Here is an 18,062-nt window from a genome sequence, read left to right on the forward strand (position 1 = left end):
CCAGTAACTGCCCAGTCTAGTTCAAATGAACATCTCCTGTCACTTGCCCTATATTTCCCTAAGCATTTTGCATCACTTACTGTCTTTCCTATTCAATAAACTTCCTACACTGCTCTTCTAACAAAACAGCAAGGCTGTGTCCATGAAAACATTTTGCTGTGGTGTGGAAAATAAAATTCCTTTTAAACTTGCAGGAGCTTCACAATGTGACTGTGTAACCCTTATTAACATTACTGGGAGTTGCTTGTTTTTGTCCAAAGAAAAATATACCCCTTAGTTAATGCACTTTGTATTGTCACTGAAGGATCACATTGTAAAATACAAAGCCGTGAAAGCCTGCAATTTATAAGGCGATTATCAGGTGCCCATGTGGCTCTTTTCATATGTATGCATACACTTTGCCCTTCCTAATTTGTCATGTTCTGTGTTCATCCTCATAACCATCAAGCTGAGAAAACAGTGTAAAGATCCCTTGCTTTTACAGTCACGCCACAGACAGCAGGTTAAACATTTTAAGACAAAATAATATCTTGTTTGGTTTCAATTTCTTTCGGAAGGTATTTTTGCAAATGCGTTACACAATCAATCTGTAGCAGGATGGTTGAGTTCTTTAGCTGAGCCTGCCTGTCACCAAGTGTTAGAATGAAAGCTGGTTGAAAAATGGTTTATTTTCCTGTGGAAAAATTGACTTTTCAGCAAAAAAATCAAACACTGAAATATTTCAATCCAGAAATGGTACTGTGGGGCATTCAAGTTGTAGTTTGGGTGCCCCGTGTTCCCATTATCCTCTACAGGCTGGGGTCCCTGGTCAGACTTCAGCCCTGATGATGCAACACAGTCTCCCCTCCTAATGAGAGTAGAAGGTGCATCATGAGATACCACAGCTGTGGTGAATGGGAGATAAAGTCCAGTTCACGAGTGTGCCCGAGAGGAGAATGGGAACACGAGGCATGTCAGCTAAACTCCCCTGAGGTTCTGCAGCAGTAAACCTCAATTGAAATGTTTCAATATTTTGTTTTTCAGCTCAAAAATAGTTCCAATGAGAAATTTTGACCAGCTTTAGGTAGAACCCTACAGGTTGGTACTATTGAGCTCTGGTGACTCACTGAGGCAAGTGTAAGCTTGTTAACTCACCTTGGATGTCAAATAAATGGGCATGATCCTCTAGTCAAATGAATCTAGGGCCTGGCATTGAGCAGTCCAAAAGGAGGAACATTTGATAGAGTGGAGAAGGTTCAGGCTGGAGCTGGGAATACCAGCAACTCAAGTCATCTAACCATGTAAGTTCATAGCACCCATCACCGTAATGTCTGAGCATCTCCAAAAATTATAAAACAAACACACAAATATTTTTCTTTCTCTGCCTTCTGTCCAGTCTCTCAAAATCCTTTATTAAGCAGCATACATATTGGAGTAGAATATGAAGAAAAATCAGAATAGTTTATGGTTTCTACCAAGATATCTCCTTTGAGTCCAAAAATCTCATAAGTGCATGCTGAATAATAAAATAATGTATTCTTGTAAGGATAAGTCATCATTGTCTAATATTCATCATGGCAAAACTTGTAGTCATCTTGTAATTAATGCTGTGGTATTACTATGGGATATTATTAAGCATCCATTATCAGTTATTATCTCTCTAAACCATCTCATAATACGTTTAAAATGGGGAAATTCAGACATGCAAGATGTTATGCAAAGACTGCTGATATAGTTTTCAAGGAAGAAAACAGAAAATTGTATTGACTTGCATAATGGTAATAAACTCTCAATGACATCTCAAACCAGTTTGTAAGCACAAGCATCTCTAAGGTTGATGACTTTGATAAAAGTAATAGAGAGGAACAGCTTCCTTTCCTTCGTGAAAGTACATTATCGTCTCTTCATTGCTTTGATGCACCTGACAGATACACTTGGCGTCCATCCAACATGTTTCTCAATCTTTTTGTTAATGCTACAGAAATCAAACAACCTTTTTTTCTCCCATTTGTGGCAGGCTACAAGCGCAATTTGAGGTGAAAGGAATGCAATTTGCAGTACTTTATTTGTTACTTCCAGGCAAGTAATTTAACTGATGACTTTTCTTTCAAGTACAAAAAGTTAAACGTATGATACAATACAGCTGATGTACCAGTTTCTTGCTGATAATAAGATGCCAACAAAGCGAATTCTAATGTAACGCTACTTGGCAACTGTGGATCAAGGAACCTGTAAAAGATCCTATCACTGACAACTGTAGCAAAACAGTAATGGCAGTTATCTTGTAGCACACAGTTTGTTTCACCAGCTGAAAGCAAACAAGCAGTATTGTGGTTGCAAACTAGGAGCCTGGAAGGATTTCTGTGGTGACTTCATTGTCCTACATTTTCAATCTCCAGGCATCACCACAAGCCAACAGAGTATTACTCATGCCTGGAAGCTTCACAGCCAAATTACTAATTATAAGAAGACAAAGATAAATATGGTAGTAAAAATACCCAAGATAAAAAGTCACTTCTAACCAGTATTATGAGCAGTGATATCCTACTGTACTTGTGACAAGACTTGTAGGTTCTGCAGGGCCTCAATCTTGGAATTAAGAAAAGCCTCCTCATGCCAGTTCTGCAGCAGGTGAGGATAGCATGCAGTCAAGACACCATCTAATCTAAGAAGTTTTGTGATAGTTCATGGAAATCTTCTGAACTTTATTAATGATCCAGAAGAAGAATCTCCACAATAAACTACAAAAAAAAAATTTTTTTTAGGGAATTGGTAGGTGTTAAGAACACCAAGGAGAACAGAGAACCTAAAGGGTAGCAAATGTAGGCAACATATATAATTTCATACCAAAAAGGTTCAATCTAAAAAGATGGAAGGTGATGCATCTGAAGAAAGATCATCTGGAACACTTGTAGACACTCATTGAGGAGGAGATGCAAAAAAAAAAAAAAACAAAAAAAAACGGCCGAGCAGGGATAAAGAACTCTGGATATGAAGCAAAGCATGCAGTGTGATCAAGTAGCCAGAAAAGGAAATTAGATTTTGAGTGGCATACGCATGTGTCTATAACTGCAATTAAAATAATACATTAATTTTGGGATACCTTGTGATGAACCTCCACTAAAAATGGGGGAACAGAAAAAATATGTCTCTTAAGTATTTCTAAAATGCCTAATATCTTTGTACCTAAGGCTGTGTCTTCACTGCAAAAAGAAAAGGTGTGATTTTACATCTAGATAGCTGTCTCAAGTTAGCTATCTGTATGTAAAATCCTAGTGGAGACAAGGCACAGGTAATTTTTACCTCAACGTAGCTAATCAAGTTCAACACCTGGTTGGGGCAGATACTGTATCTGCTTGCTTCTGTGGGGCACTTAGAACACTTTTGGTATATGAAAAACTTACTACTTCTATCATTCTTTCCTACACCCAAAAGTGCACTTGGTGCATCTGTCCTGAAGAGTTTATTATCTAAGGTCCCAATCTTTCGAATTGTTCTGTTGGGGGAAGCCCTGCACTCACAAAGTAGCTTGTAGGATTGGAGCCTCAGGTGTTTAAATAACTCCCCCTTCAAAAATGTGGGGCTTTTCTGTGCTATTTGCAGTAAAAAGGTACAGGATTTCATTGCTACTTACCAGATATTAGCCTCTTACCCTTTCGAGAGTTGAGGAAAAGTTAACTTTATCAATTCAGAATTATTTCTTAATTTAATTGGATAATATGGTGCACATGTTGAGATGGTAGAAGCAATGGCTTGATCTTCTAGTTAGATCTTGGCTTTGGGTATAACCAGCTAATGCTCAAATAAATTCGTTAGTCTCTAAGGTGCCACAAGTCCTCCTTTTCTTTTTGCGGATACAGACTAACGCGGCTGCTACTCAGAAACCAGCTAACTAGAGTTTGTTTTAATGATGTAATGATTCTGTATTACATTTAATTGGTTCTGTGTTTTGACATTTTATATGGGGCTATACAGTTGAGGTGAGTGGAATCTTCATGGAATTAAACAGAATAACATTTCTTGAAATCCGATTTAAAAGCGGGATAGGCCTACACAATTTGGATTTTTACCTGGGCCTTTCAATCTGCATGAAATCCACCAATATATTTTGCAAGTTTCATAAGCTCTGCAGAGTTCTCATACATTCGAAAGTAGAATTAGTAACTAACTTCAAAATTATCCCACCAATTTGTTGTAAAGTAGAAATTACTCAAAGGCACCAGTCCTCACTGAAGACAACAGAATTAAATCAGATTTGGAGATTATTTGCCAAGGTTTTGTTTGGTTTTGTGTTTGTTTTTTTATGTTATAGTATGACAAAAAATAAAAGTGAGGAAACTTTGCAAAATATCCTATTTCATGAAGATTTTGTCCAGCTCTCACCAGTCTTTCAAAAACAAAAACCTCTAACCCTTCAATAGAAGATCAAACATGAGAACATTCAGGCACATTGAATTACTTTTGTTGAAGAAAGATGAGGGGGTTCAAATTTGGGCTTAGAGCAGAAAGCTAATCACAACCTACCCCCGAGGAGAGCGGTGTACCAGTGATTCTGCAGTGGACAGGATCATTCAAGTCTCCTTCGTGAGCTGCAGGCCTGGCAGAAAAGCCTCACAGTGGTTATGAGTTGTTATTATTATTAAGCAATAACATACGTAAGCATCCTTGACACATTCAGCTTGTCAATACATTTCAGTCTCAGGAGGAGTCTAAATAAAAATCTTTGCCTAGCATGTTCAGAAATGTTCTCAAAAGGCAAAGAGGAGAGGGGAGGGCAAGATTACAGAATGCAAACTGAGGAGTTCTTGGATTTTGAGTCAGCCAAAGCAATGAGAATCAACAGTGGCTTAATCTTCTATTTCCTTTCTATAATGAGCCTGTCTATATGAATATAGTCCTCTTGCCACTCAGCTGTTATCTGCCACTTCAGAAAGCAAATGCTGCTTCAAATTAGACCATTTTCTTGCTGTTAATCTTTGTTCTGAAACAAGAGTAGTGCTCTCCTGTTGCTGTCAGTCTAATAAACCAACATCTCTCAATTAGCCCAAGCCTGCCCTGATTATGGTCTTGTCACTCCATTCTAAGACCTTCTTTAACTTACTAAGGCACATCAACACACTTTGCCTCCTGCCTCCCTAACTGGAGCAGTTTTATTAAACCTTACAATGCTTCTGGCTTTATTATGATCCCTTCCACAAAGGGCTGCAAATAGTCCTGACCAGGTTAGGCACCCTTACCAGACAGGTCAGCCTACAGGATCAGGTTTCTGCACCCAGTCATCGTGTTCACACCAGGTTCTGAATGTCTGTTCTGGCACGGTCTCTAGGATTCGCCTATGACGAGATAGAAAAAGGATACACAGAAGAGGAGTCCATGGCAGAACAAGTCTGGCCACAAGCAGGCACACCACCAAATATAGGGGATGTTCATTGATCCACAGGAAGGTTAAGTGCTTCGCTTATCCAAGAACTTCTATGGACACCACATTTTGGGAGCAGCCATTTCTGAAAGCTCTACATCTCTGGCAGAACAGGAATGTTACCATAGTGTCAAGACCTCTCATTGCCCAAGTTTGTAACATCCAGTTGGATCAGCTATTCCTCCCCATCGTGTACATCCCTAGGAAGTATTTTTTACACACACAGAAATATCGGTAATTGATTATCTAGTTTCATGCCAATCTGTTTGAGTGCTGTGATCTGACTGTGACAACTGATCAGAACCTTCCCTCAGTTAAAGGTGCCAGGTAGTAATTTGAGGGGTCATTGATTGCTGGAATCCAGATAAATTCCTAAAGTAGTCAAGACCAATATTATTTTTCTTTTGCTCAGCTTCAGTGTGATCTGGGAACGGAACCATCAGATGTTTAACTAAGCATCTGCATCTCAGTCCATTGAAATAACATTTCATCTCACCATTGTCCTTAAATTTGGATAGTGCACTAGTCTAGATTGTTGTTTTGTGAATCTACTAATTGTTCTAGGACAAGGTTAACATTTATATAGCTTGCTGAAGAACACATGCTCAGCAACCCATTTCAAACAGAGCATCACTTCTGGACCTCAGTAAAAATAAGTGCAGTCATGCAAATCTCTTGATCCATACCATCTAGTCACAAAATAATACCCAAAGAAATAGCAAAGAGCAGATACTTGTTAGAATGATCCTAAACTAGGCTCCTGAAGCAGGGTTTCCCAGTGGATGATATTTTGACATTAAAATAAACCCATAACGGAAGCCCACATCTCAGCAGCATTAACTTTAGCAAATGTTTGTGGAAAACCATTGTGAATCATGTCTGAGATACACTCCAATATTTTCTGAGTTGCAACCTTTTCCCCTTTAAATTACCATTTAAAAAGGAAGTTAGAACACGGGGGGCAAAACATCATTCAACATATTACATAAGATGATTCATCAAAAATTTAATAATTAATTTTAAAAATTATTTGTAACATTTAAAACTGTAAAGCCGGTCTCTAGAGTGGTCCGGATCTGGGTGGTTTTTGTCCCCCCCGCACACACACACACACAAAGTATGGCACTAATAGAAGAAGTTAAAAAGCATGCCATATGCTAACTCCAACAAGACTAATTGAAAGAAAAAGCATTCAGATGACAGAGGAGAGATGTTAAGAGGGAGGAAAATTGCTGACAGTCTCACCATGCAAGGAAGGGGTTATTTGATGGGCAGTAACTGTTCCCTCTCCCTCTCCCACACAGAACAACTGTGCTCACAAAGAACAGAGATACTGCAGTTATGGCCTTCCAAAGAAAGATAGTGCTTGATACCTGACAAACCCTTTAGTCCAGTCAGAAATTTTGCACTTTGATCTATCTTAGATGTTTATGTTATTTGTATGGCCCTGTTACCATAGTATCTGAGTGCCTCACAAGCTTTAATGTATTTATCCTCACACCACCTCCTCTGAAGTCGGGAGGTGCTATTAGCCTCATTTCACAAATGGAGAAGAGAGGCACAGAGAGGCTGAGGGTATGTCTACACTGCAATAAAAAAAAGATAAACCTGCGGCACCGAGTCTCAGAGCCCCGATCAATTGACTCACATTGCAGGGCTAAAAATTGCAGTGTCGATGTTCAGGCACAAGCCTGGGTTCTGAGAACTTTCACCGTTGTGGGGGTTTCAGACCTCACGCTTCAGCCCAAGCATCTATATTGCAATTTTTAGTCCCCACAGCCCGAGCCCCAGTCAGTTGACCCAGGCCAGCCACGGCTGTGCTGGAGGGTCTTTTGTTGCAGTGTAGACATACCCTAAGTGACTTACCCAAGATCACCCAGGAAGTCTGTGGCAGAGCAAGGACTCAAATCCAGGCCTCTCAAGTCCTACACTACTGCCCTAACTACTGGACCATCCTTTCTCTCAAAACTTTGATAACTCAAACATCTGAATCTAGGGAATTCAAACTCTGCTTTCTGTCTCTCTCTTTCAGATATACAACTGCCAGAGTCAGAGAGTCCCTCTTTTTTCCATGTCCCAACTAACTATTCATTGTCTTCATGAATGACTATGAAGTACCACTATGAATAACAGTGAATAGTCATCTGGCAAGGGAAAGCAAGTGAGAATGATTCTACAGCCTGGTGGTTAGGCACTCATGTAGGAAATCCAAGCTCAAGTTCCTGCTGCCGTGACCATTTCACTAGTTATAAAAAGTGGAACAGCCCTAAAAGGAGAGATTGAGAAAACCCCAGACCAGAATATCTCATAGATCAGTGGAAGGTACTTTCCCACAAAGCTGAAGAGCCAAGTTCACATCCCTTCTCTACTTCAGGCAAGAGGGGGAATAGAATCAGGTCTCCCACATCCTAGGAGAGTGTTCTGAGGCTGAGCTAAAGCTTATATGGAAGCTATCACCAAAACCCTCTCTGCTACATTTTGTGAATCCCTTGCTTGCTTTTCTCAAAATGCCTCCAAATCTAAATACATTTTTCAGGTTGAAACAAAACATTTTGTTTCGACATTACCAAAACCTTTAGATTTTTTCAGTTCAGTGGAAACTGTTAGACTAACTCAACACGCATTCGTACATAGCTTCTGTCAATCTGAAACTGCATTTTTCAGTTAATAAACATGGCCCTTTGTTTTCAGTATTTACCAAAAAACTCCAAAAAAATTCTTGGGCTTTGAAAAAAACATATTTGGCTTCCGTGGATTGTCACCTGAATTTTGGCTTTTGCAGGACCCAGCTTCCCCCTTGCAGAGTTCCTGTCAGACTGCAACGTGTCCCTGCCCACTCCCTCTGCACAGTGAGAGCGCGAGATGGGCAGGGAGAAGGGGCCTAGCCGCTGAGGCCATCGGACCGCTGCAGCAACAGGCCCACAAGGAGTGGAAGGATTTCTCAACTGCCCTCTTCCCCATCACCCACCCTGGGATTATCTAGCACCCCTCTTCTCCACTCATTGCCCTGAATTTTTGGTGGTTAGTGATTTTTAAAAATTTTTTGGAACAAACACTAAAATTCTCAGGAAATTTTAAACAAAGTAAAAGCAAAAAACAAAGGGCCTTACAAATAAATTATTCATCCGAAAGATTTCTACCAGCTCTACTGGTGACATGTTCCTGTGTTTTGCTTTGAGGCCCTTCTTATTTCTTACATCTATCCCAAAAGAAGGACAGCTGTTAAACCTCATTGAAACTGGTGAGTGTAACCCAACTTCTAACAGCACACATGGCACAGAATGAAAGCAAAGAGGCCAGGGGAAATTACATTCATCTTAATCTCCATCATGGGGAGTCCACCCCACATAAAATCTGGAGAGTTAAACTAGGCCAATAAACTTTATAGGCTGCACCTGGAGGGAAGCTAGGGACTGGAGGTAGCCTAATGGCTGATGAAGCCCAGCTGGGAGGAGAGGAGCAGGAAGGCAAGGCTAGAATAGCTATAAAGAGTGGAAGTTGATGGTAAGAGTGGGGCAGGGAGGAGCTCTCTGGTTACTCCCTAGAGAGGAGGGGAGTCAGCTAGGTACAAGGAGGAGTTTCTAGGGGGCGAAATGAGGCCTGGGATCCTGCCTAGGACTAGAAACTCTGGCAAGAATCTCAGAGGGGGTGAAGTAGCCACAGGGAGCAGAGGAAGCTCCACTGGTAACCTGGGGGTGGGCCAGAAGATAGGGGGGAAAGGCAGTTGCTTTCCGGAGAGGTAGGAAAGAAATCCAGGGAAACAGCAACAATGTTGGAGCTCAAGCAGACCATGTATGCTGGGCTTAGGATCCCTGGACTGAAACCTAGAGTAATGGGCAGGCCCAAGTTCCCTTACCAGCCACTGGGAAAGTGGCACAGACTGGGCAGTAGATCAGAAAACTGCCTGGCTGGGACAATCTGTCCAGTGGAATTTGATACTCCAAAATCAAGGACTATAGTGACCTGACCGGAGGACCACATCAAAAAGAGGGAGTGACCTGAGTCCACAGAGAGAGACCACAGGACAAGCAACTGAGGGTGGGGGCATCAGACCAGTCAAGAGCTAATGCCCTTCACAATTTCCAAAAATAATATCTGTAAAACAAGATTTTAATAAAAAGAGGCAGGAATGATTGTCCCTTTGAAAATGGAACAAAATCAGCCTCAGTGGCTGAAATCACAAAAATACATGATTCAGTTGAAAATATGTCTCAAGGGAGGTAAACCTAATTTTAAACCAGTTTCATAAAAAGCCATGAGGTGGGTTTTTTGCTTCTTTTATTTGATTATTGACACAAAATTCACTAACTTACAACTCTCCTGATGAATCACTGAGAGTGGGTTAGGCAGGTTGCAACTGTACATTTTTCTGCTTCTTCAAACGCATGCTGTGTTCTGACAAACAACATTTCACTTGACTCATCAAACAGTCATATATCGGAAACAGATTTACCCTCAGTTCCTTGTCATTTAAGCCAACAAATTTGGGTCCCATTGACTTCAGTGGGGGAATGGTGGGTGCTCAGCAGTCCTGAACAATCAGGCTATAAATCTATGGACCCATTTTCTGTTAGAATTACACTCAAAAAGCATTTATTACAGAGGTGGCTATTATTGTGGGGAGCCTGTAACATGCCTGTTAACTGTATTAGCATCCAACAGCCTTACACAGTGCATCAATCACATCTATACAGATTTAGCTGACAAGATATCGAACACGCCCCTCACAATACAGTATATGCTAACAGCACTGCAGAAAAACTACATAAAAGAAAGGGTTTAAGTAAGACCATTTGGGGGGAAATGGCCACTTGAATATACATCAAGCCAGCTTTCATAAGCATGTAAAGTACAGGAGGGAAATGTACAAACAATGAATTTATAGAAAATGTCAGCGAGACAACAAATGGCTCTGGGCTAGTAGTGACCGCAGCAATGCAAAGATCATTTACCGGTGATAAATCAGAGGTTTTGTAATTCCCAGCCCCTGTTCACTGGCCTTTTGTACAGTTTAAAATGAAAGCAGGTGCTTCAGCATGAATAAAAACTAATAAACTAGAACCAAATACCATAGAAATACAACAGAACACATCCCAACCCTGGAATTAGTACAGTATTGATAATCCTTCCACTACTTAATAAAGAACCAAGGGTGAATTCTGGCCCTTTTGAAGTCAATTGTAGAACTTCCACTGACTTCAGTGGGGCTAGAATCTCACTCTAACCATTTACCGGTCACTTTCTAAAAAATACACAGTGACTAGCTGTTTTCTCTGCCATTGCCAGATGGTTTGACAGGAGAGGGACATACTCCATTTGGGACCTAATCCTATGTCAAGAAGAGCCATTGCAATCAGGGGAAGTTGAGGGTGCTCAGCACTTTGCACAACTGAGTATATAATCTTCCTGGGTTCCTTGCCCAGATGGAAAGGTGTTTTTGTTTGGGATTGATTGGTTGGGTTGGGTTGGGTTTGGTTTTTAATTCTCCCAAAGTTATGTGCTCAGTTAGAATTCAATTTTGGTGGCAAAGATACAGTATTTATCAGAAAAGATCTCCCTTATCTAGCATACTACCATATTGTATCCAAACACCTCCACTCAGAAACTGAAGGAATGCAGCTCTTCTGGGAGCAGATAGCTTTCCAGAAGCTAACTAGTAACAATTTAGCAGACTTTGCCACAACATGGTTGCCAAATACATTAAGCTGAAAGGACACATACAGTCATAACTTGACTGAGAAAACTGAGGACAAGATAATGCTAATCAGGCAATAACAACATAGTACATAATTTATATTCTTCTATCTTATAGTTAATTAATTAGCTGTGTCAGAGATTCTAAGTTAATATGTTATGACAGATGTTACAATAGTGAGGCCTGTTAGTACTATTTATGGACCAAAAGGCTTAAAGATAAGATCAGATTTCTCTCATATATTTATAGAAACAAATTGCCGGTATGTTACTGTTCAAAGAAATTCCTCAGCAAAAGAATCCTCACCTACCCAAAGGTGAATGAATTTAGAGTGTCTGATGGCAAAACAATAGTCTATTTTGTCATTTATACATGATACATTTAAAACACATCTAATCTTGGGTGAGAGTATAATCTTCCAGCTGTAAATTTATAATCCTGTATTCACTTATAATGAATACTATTAATTTAAAAACTGAACCCATAAGAGTCTCTCACAGCTCTGGTTATAAAGAAATTATATCATTTTCATGGATGGAGCAAGATTTATTTATGAGAAGAATCGTATTAAGATGCTGTTTTAAGGAGCAATTGAACCATTTACTGAAGAATTTCATAGATTTTTAAGGCCAGAAGGGACCATTACCACCATCTAGCCTGAAATCCTGTATAACACAGGCTACAGAATTTCACTGAGTGGTCCCTGCATCAAGCCCATCACTTCTGGTTGAGCTAGAGCACATATTTTAGAAAGACATCCAGTCTTGATTTAACGTCTTCGAGCAATGGAGAATCCACCATGTCCCTAGGTAAGTTGTTCCAATGGTTAATTACCCGCCCTATTAAAAATGTACACCTTATAAAGAATTATTCCTTTATATAGTGGTGGCAAACAATGATTGTGGTTCAGGAAAATCTTTGGGTCCTGAGCAGAAAGCTAGATGGACCCAAACCAAAATCCTGGCTCAAAATACCCATAAGTTTGAACAGGTTACACCCAAACTTCATATATGCCAACTAGCCTTTTAATGGCCTGAACCAAAATCCTGGATCCAAGTTCCTTGGAACTTTGAAAAAGTTGGATCAGAACTTCATGACTTGGGTCTATCTACAGTCCTGAGGTATATTAGCAGACTATATAGTGTCTCGTTGGTCAGTATTTTCATAACCCATTAATGTAGATCTTGTGGATCTAATTTTTTTCCCGTAAATACTGTATATCATCTCTTTGCTCTACTAAGGAATGATCTTACTCCCAGTGACGTCAATAGGAGTCTTGCCATTGACTTCACTGAGAGTGGGACCAAGCCCTTGCTAGGTACCATCCTTTGGGTGGATAATTAGCCTTTTTTGGCTCCAGTCTAGCCAAAGTTAACTTTCCAGAGCTGTCTGAGAACTCAGTTTCCAAACACAGGTCTTTAGTAGGATATTCCTTGATCAAATCAACACCTACATTCATACACACCTATTTTGGATACCTGTCGGTATGTGCACCTAATCTGAGCATCCACATGTGGGACCAGCCTCCTGCAGAGAACTGAGTACAGGGGCAGGTCCTGACGACTTACTCAGGGAAACTTCCTAAGTAGGAATGAGTAAGAAGTAATGAAAAAATTTCAGATGTGGCCTGCCATTTAGATGAAATCACTGCACAGACCTCCACCACTTAAATAACTGTGTCACAAAGAAATTGAGGAGGAGGGGGCAGATTATAAAAAGAAGTTATTTATATGCGTTGGTGAATCAGCAATGATAGGAAGCAGGAAAGAAAACATAAAATGCATACATGACATCTTAATGGAGTTTCAGTAAAATCTTTAGAAAATTATTGACACTATAGTGAAGGCAATTCAAGGACTTTTTTTATGATTAAGAAGGATTTTCTGATGGGTGTGCAGTGCTGGGTACAGGAAATGTAATTATTATGGCTGCATGACCTGACACTGAAAATTTGGATGTTAAATTGTGCGAATTACAAACATTTGTTATCAGCGTCCTGAGTAAATCCCCTTTTGCTGCCAGATAGCAATGGAACACTAAGCTCCATGCTTTTAAATTATTCTGCTCCAGCGGATATAATTTGGTGGGCTGTTACAGTAGTTGAGGGTTTTCTAAATGCAAGAGCTATAGCATATTTTGAATACTTATACTGAATGATGTATAAATTCAGAGTTATTTATGTTAAGGCTCAGTGTGCATGAGAAAGAAAAGGGAATATCCCAGTAGAGAGCAAAGCCTCTTAAGGCAGGGGTCAGCAACCTTCGGCATGCGGCCCATCAGGGTAATCCGCAGGTGGGTCATGAGACATTTTGTTTACGCTGACCATTCGCAGGCATGGCCCCCCGCAGCTCCCAGTGGCTGGGAACAGCGAACTGCGGCCACTGGGAGCTGCAGGGGGCCATGCCTGCGGATGGTCAATGTAAACAAAACGTTTCATGGCCTGCCAGCAGATTACCCTGATGGGCCACGTGCCGAAGGTTGCTGACCCCGTCTTACTGTAACAAAGCAATGCCTGAAATAAGCGCACATTGATTGTGCAATGGTATGATAGGAATCATGAAAGACATTACAACTAGAGCTGACCAGGAACCTGAATTTCCATTCCACAGGAAATCCCAACAATTAGAGAGGGGGAGGGGAATTGCCCCAAATGAGAACAAAAGTAAAAATTTCCCATAAAATGAAAATTCAAAAAAAATTCAGTTTGGAACCATGAAAAGGTTTCATTTCAGTATTGTCACTTTGATACATTTCATGTAGAGTTTTATATTAAATATTATATAAACACAATATTTAATATAATATAAATATTGAAACCAAATTAATCAAAATGACACTGTCGAAACTAAATGTTTAGGCTTCTTCCCACAGAATAGTGTTAGTGAAATCAACACATTCCCACAAAACATTTCAATTTTACTAAACTTCAGTTTTCAATGGCAAACTGTCCCATCAAAAAATTTTCAAGATGCTCTAATTACAGCTATTCTTATCTTAAGGCAGAAGTTGAGATCTGGAAATAATTCTGCTTGTTCAGGGCAAATGGAACCTGCTTAAGTTTCTGACAGGTGTGGAAAAATGCTCGGGAAAATTTTATTCTGCTCACAGCTAACACTTCAAATTTGGTTATCTGAAAAAAAAAAACAGTTGTTCTAAAGGCATTTTTCTCTGCATTGGGTTTTCAACTATTATGCCAGAATTTTTCCTATTTTCCTGTTTTGCACTCTCTCTCATAATTTTATTACTACTTTATTACTCACTTTAACGTACATTAAAATGTCACTCTCCTCTCCATTTGAGGCTGAGAGTCAGAACTGAGATTATACATAATTTATTTTGAATTCAAGTATAAAATTTAATACTTAAATCATTTTGTTGATATACTGGACAGTTTCCAACTGATCTGAAATGTAGATCTGATCATATAGAATAGCACCAGTCTGGTCCTCTATCAATGCTGTCTTCCACTACTGTTCAGTGCTCACTATGACTATGGCACTCTGAGGCCATGTCTACACTACTGGGTAAATCAGCACTGCTGTGATTGATGCAGCAGTGTTGATTTAGCAGATCTGGTGAAGACTCGCTAAGTTGATGGGAGAGCACTCCCCCATCAACATCCATACTCCACCTCCCCAAGAGGCAGAAGCTATGTCAGCAGGAGAGTGTCTCTCATCAACATAGCACAGTATAGATACAGCGATAAATTGACCTAAATTATGTCAACTTCAGTTATGTCAGTTACGTAACTGAAGTAGGGCAACTTAGATCAACTTACAGCGTTAGTGTAGACCAGCCCTCTGAGCATCACCGCTAAATGCAAGGCGGAGCAGACTGTTTAGCATAAGTATTTAGCACATATTCTGAGACCATTCAAGGTAGAATGGCCCGTTAACACCTCTACAGTTATAGGACAAAAAAAGGGGGTTAGTTGAATACATATTGCTGTAATAAGAGAGCGCTGTAATAAGGAGAGCGCTCCTGCCAACAACGCGCCGTTCACACTGGCACTTATCGTGGCAAAACTTCTGTCTTTCGGAGCATGGGGCGGGTTTAACACCTCTGAAAGACAAAAGTTTTGTCGTTCAATTGCCAGTGTAGACATAGCCTTAGTGTCTAGCAGAGTTATGAATTTAAGCTCCCAGGCTTGTCTTCTGAAAGTGTTGTGCAGGTTTCCTTTGCTCTGGAAGATATGCTCTGGTTCAAACAGGAATTAATTCAGGGAAGTTCTATGGCCTGTATTACACAGGAGATCAGAATCACTAGATGATCACAATGATCTCTTTTGGCTTTAAAATCTATGAATAATTCAGAGGACTATGTGTCCACCATAAATTGTGGTGGGCAGAAATCTCTCTCACACTCACACACACACACACACACACACACACACCCCAAACACAAAAACCACACAGTATTACAACTGGTGCCATTGGTGACAGTATAAGACAGGCCCTCTGTTGGCCATGGAGAAGAAGAACTTTTCACCTCTAGAGATGATCCCTCCCATCCCTGTATTGAGGATCCTAGTTGGGGAAGTGAGAGAAGACTGAGCTGTTGTTGTTGACCTTGTACCTCTCTTCTTGATGATGTGAGGATTTCATTGTCTAAAAGAGTTTTAATTCAAAACTTTCACATGCACTAAATTCATTTTAAAAGACCAAATTGTTAACAAAGGGTACAAAACACTGATTTTACATAATTGAAACGGAAGAGTCATGTGATGTAGCTTTCATTTTACTGATGGAACAACAAGAGATCAGCCTGCTATTAAAAAGGGCAGAACAGGGTCCATGGCAAAGTCAATATTTCTGGGAAATTAATGTAAATGCTGCCATAAATTTGAAGTAATCTTCTCAACCTAAATTTATTTTAAAATATGCAAATTACATAGTAAACATGCCTGAGCAAGTTTCATTGGTGAACAATCAAGATTAATTCCACTGAAGTCAATGGAGTTACTCCCAATTTACACCATTGTAGCAGACCAGAATTTGACTCATGTCCCTTCTCTCCAGGCAGCCTGTATCTTCCATGGATTTAACAACTTTTCAGAGATTTGAATTACATACAGAAAAGGTGTGATCTGTTTGCCCTAAATAAAGTAGCACACTCACCTGCAAAATGGGAACTTCATTTGTTCTTATGAATCAAGATGTCAGAAGGAGAAAAGCAGGTCTGAGCAATTATCTTCAGACAGAATGGCAACAGCAAAGCTGAAATGGTTAGCCATAAATGAGTCAGTTAAGTCTAACCTTTGCTACACTCTCAAGTAAATGGTTCAAACAGTATGCCAGGAGATATTTGGGTCCTACAGATGTCCTTTAAAGAGCCAATTATCTGGAAATAAATGATTTTTTCCCCGATTACAATATTCCATTCTCTCAAAAAGTGTAGGGAGGGCAAGTAGGTCTGTCTGTCAGTGTGTGTCTGTCTTGGAATGGCTCACATGCAGCTTTCCATTATAATTGAAGCACTCTAGCCATTCAGCAGAAGGAAATTATTTCTTTCAACAGACGGTCTTTGGATTTAATAATTTTGCCTCAATCAGGGAATGGTAGGGCATGTTTTCTTGGATGCTGCATTGACATATGAGTAAGTTTTTAAATAGTGTGACAAAATCATCAAAGCAAAACAAAGACCAGAAAGAGGCCACACAGCAAGCCATGTACAATAAATGCTCTCATTCTTTTGTCTCACAAAAAGAGCCATGGGATTAAAAGAAACAAAACTCCATGATGCTTTGGTTATTAAAACATGGCATTAAAAGTGATGTCATATTTCTAAGGAATGGGTGATTTCCAGGTGTGTAATCAGCAGGGCTTCAATTCTCTGCTTTTAACAGTTTAGGGTTTTTTAAATTAAAAGCTAGTAATATTTTTAAAGGCGTGATTAATAAGTCCTGCCACAGCAAAAGCTGGACTGATTTCTCTGGTCCAGTACCAGAAGGATTACTCAAGATGTACCTGGTCCAAATACAGGGTATGTCTGCAGTGATTTCTCCTCAGCTATATTCACTGAAAGTTTGGTGTTCTGAGAGTCAATTAAATGAATGTAATAATGAAGAAGCGATAGATAAACAACCCAGAGTTACAGACCTGGACCAGAATCGTACAGTACTGGTGCAAGGCAAGACATTGTGGGAATGAGACTAGCAATAGGGGACTAAGACACCCTGAAATGAGGTGCACAATGAAGGACCACCTTTTCCTGCTGTTATATCTCCCAGCTTGCCCTCCCATTCCGTCAGTCATTCCATTGTCCCCCTCATATTCTTTCCCTTTGCCTTCCTGTTACTCCACTGTCTAGTCCTCCCAGCTTGCTTCCCCATCCCTCCCTCCCATTGTGCAGCCATCCAACTTTTCCTCCACTTCCTTGTGACAGTGCACCCCATAAGGCTTTATGGAAATATGCTTATGAATGTATATATGACATAACTAGAATATGTTTTATGCTACATATGCTACGTAACATATCTATGTAAAGGTTATTATCTACTGAATATATTCATCCTATTTGTATGCACGTGTCATTGTTGTATTCAAAGTTATGAATATTAGCATTGGCCTACTAAACCCAGGGTTGAGAGTTCAATCCTTGAGGGGGCCATTTAGGGATCTGGGGCAAAAAATTGGGGATTGGTTCTGCTTTGAGCAAGGGGTTGGACTAGATCTCCTAAGGTCCCTTCCAACCCTGATATTCTATGATTCTATGAAATATTGGCTGTATACTTGTTTGATTTTAAATAACCTTAGTAAGGCATTTGGTCAGCTTCTTTAAAAAGAAATTTGCAAGTTAAGTGCCCAGTCAAGAAGCACTTAGCAGACAATGGATCTTGGAAGGCTCCAATCCACATAAGAAGTCTACAGGAGGACGTTCAAGGTAGCATGTGAACCATGGCTGCTACTTGTAAGTTCTGAGTCATGCATGGACATGTGACTTGCCCATGTGGCTCCAAAACTCCATCTT

The sequence above is a fragment of the Natator depressus genome, chromosome 2 (assembly GCF_965152275.1).
Source record: "Natator depressus isolate rNatDep1 chromosome 2, rNatDep2.hap1, whole genome shotgun sequence".
Taxonomy (NCBI): Eukaryota; Metazoa; Chordata; order Testudines; family Cheloniidae; genus Natator; species Natator depressus.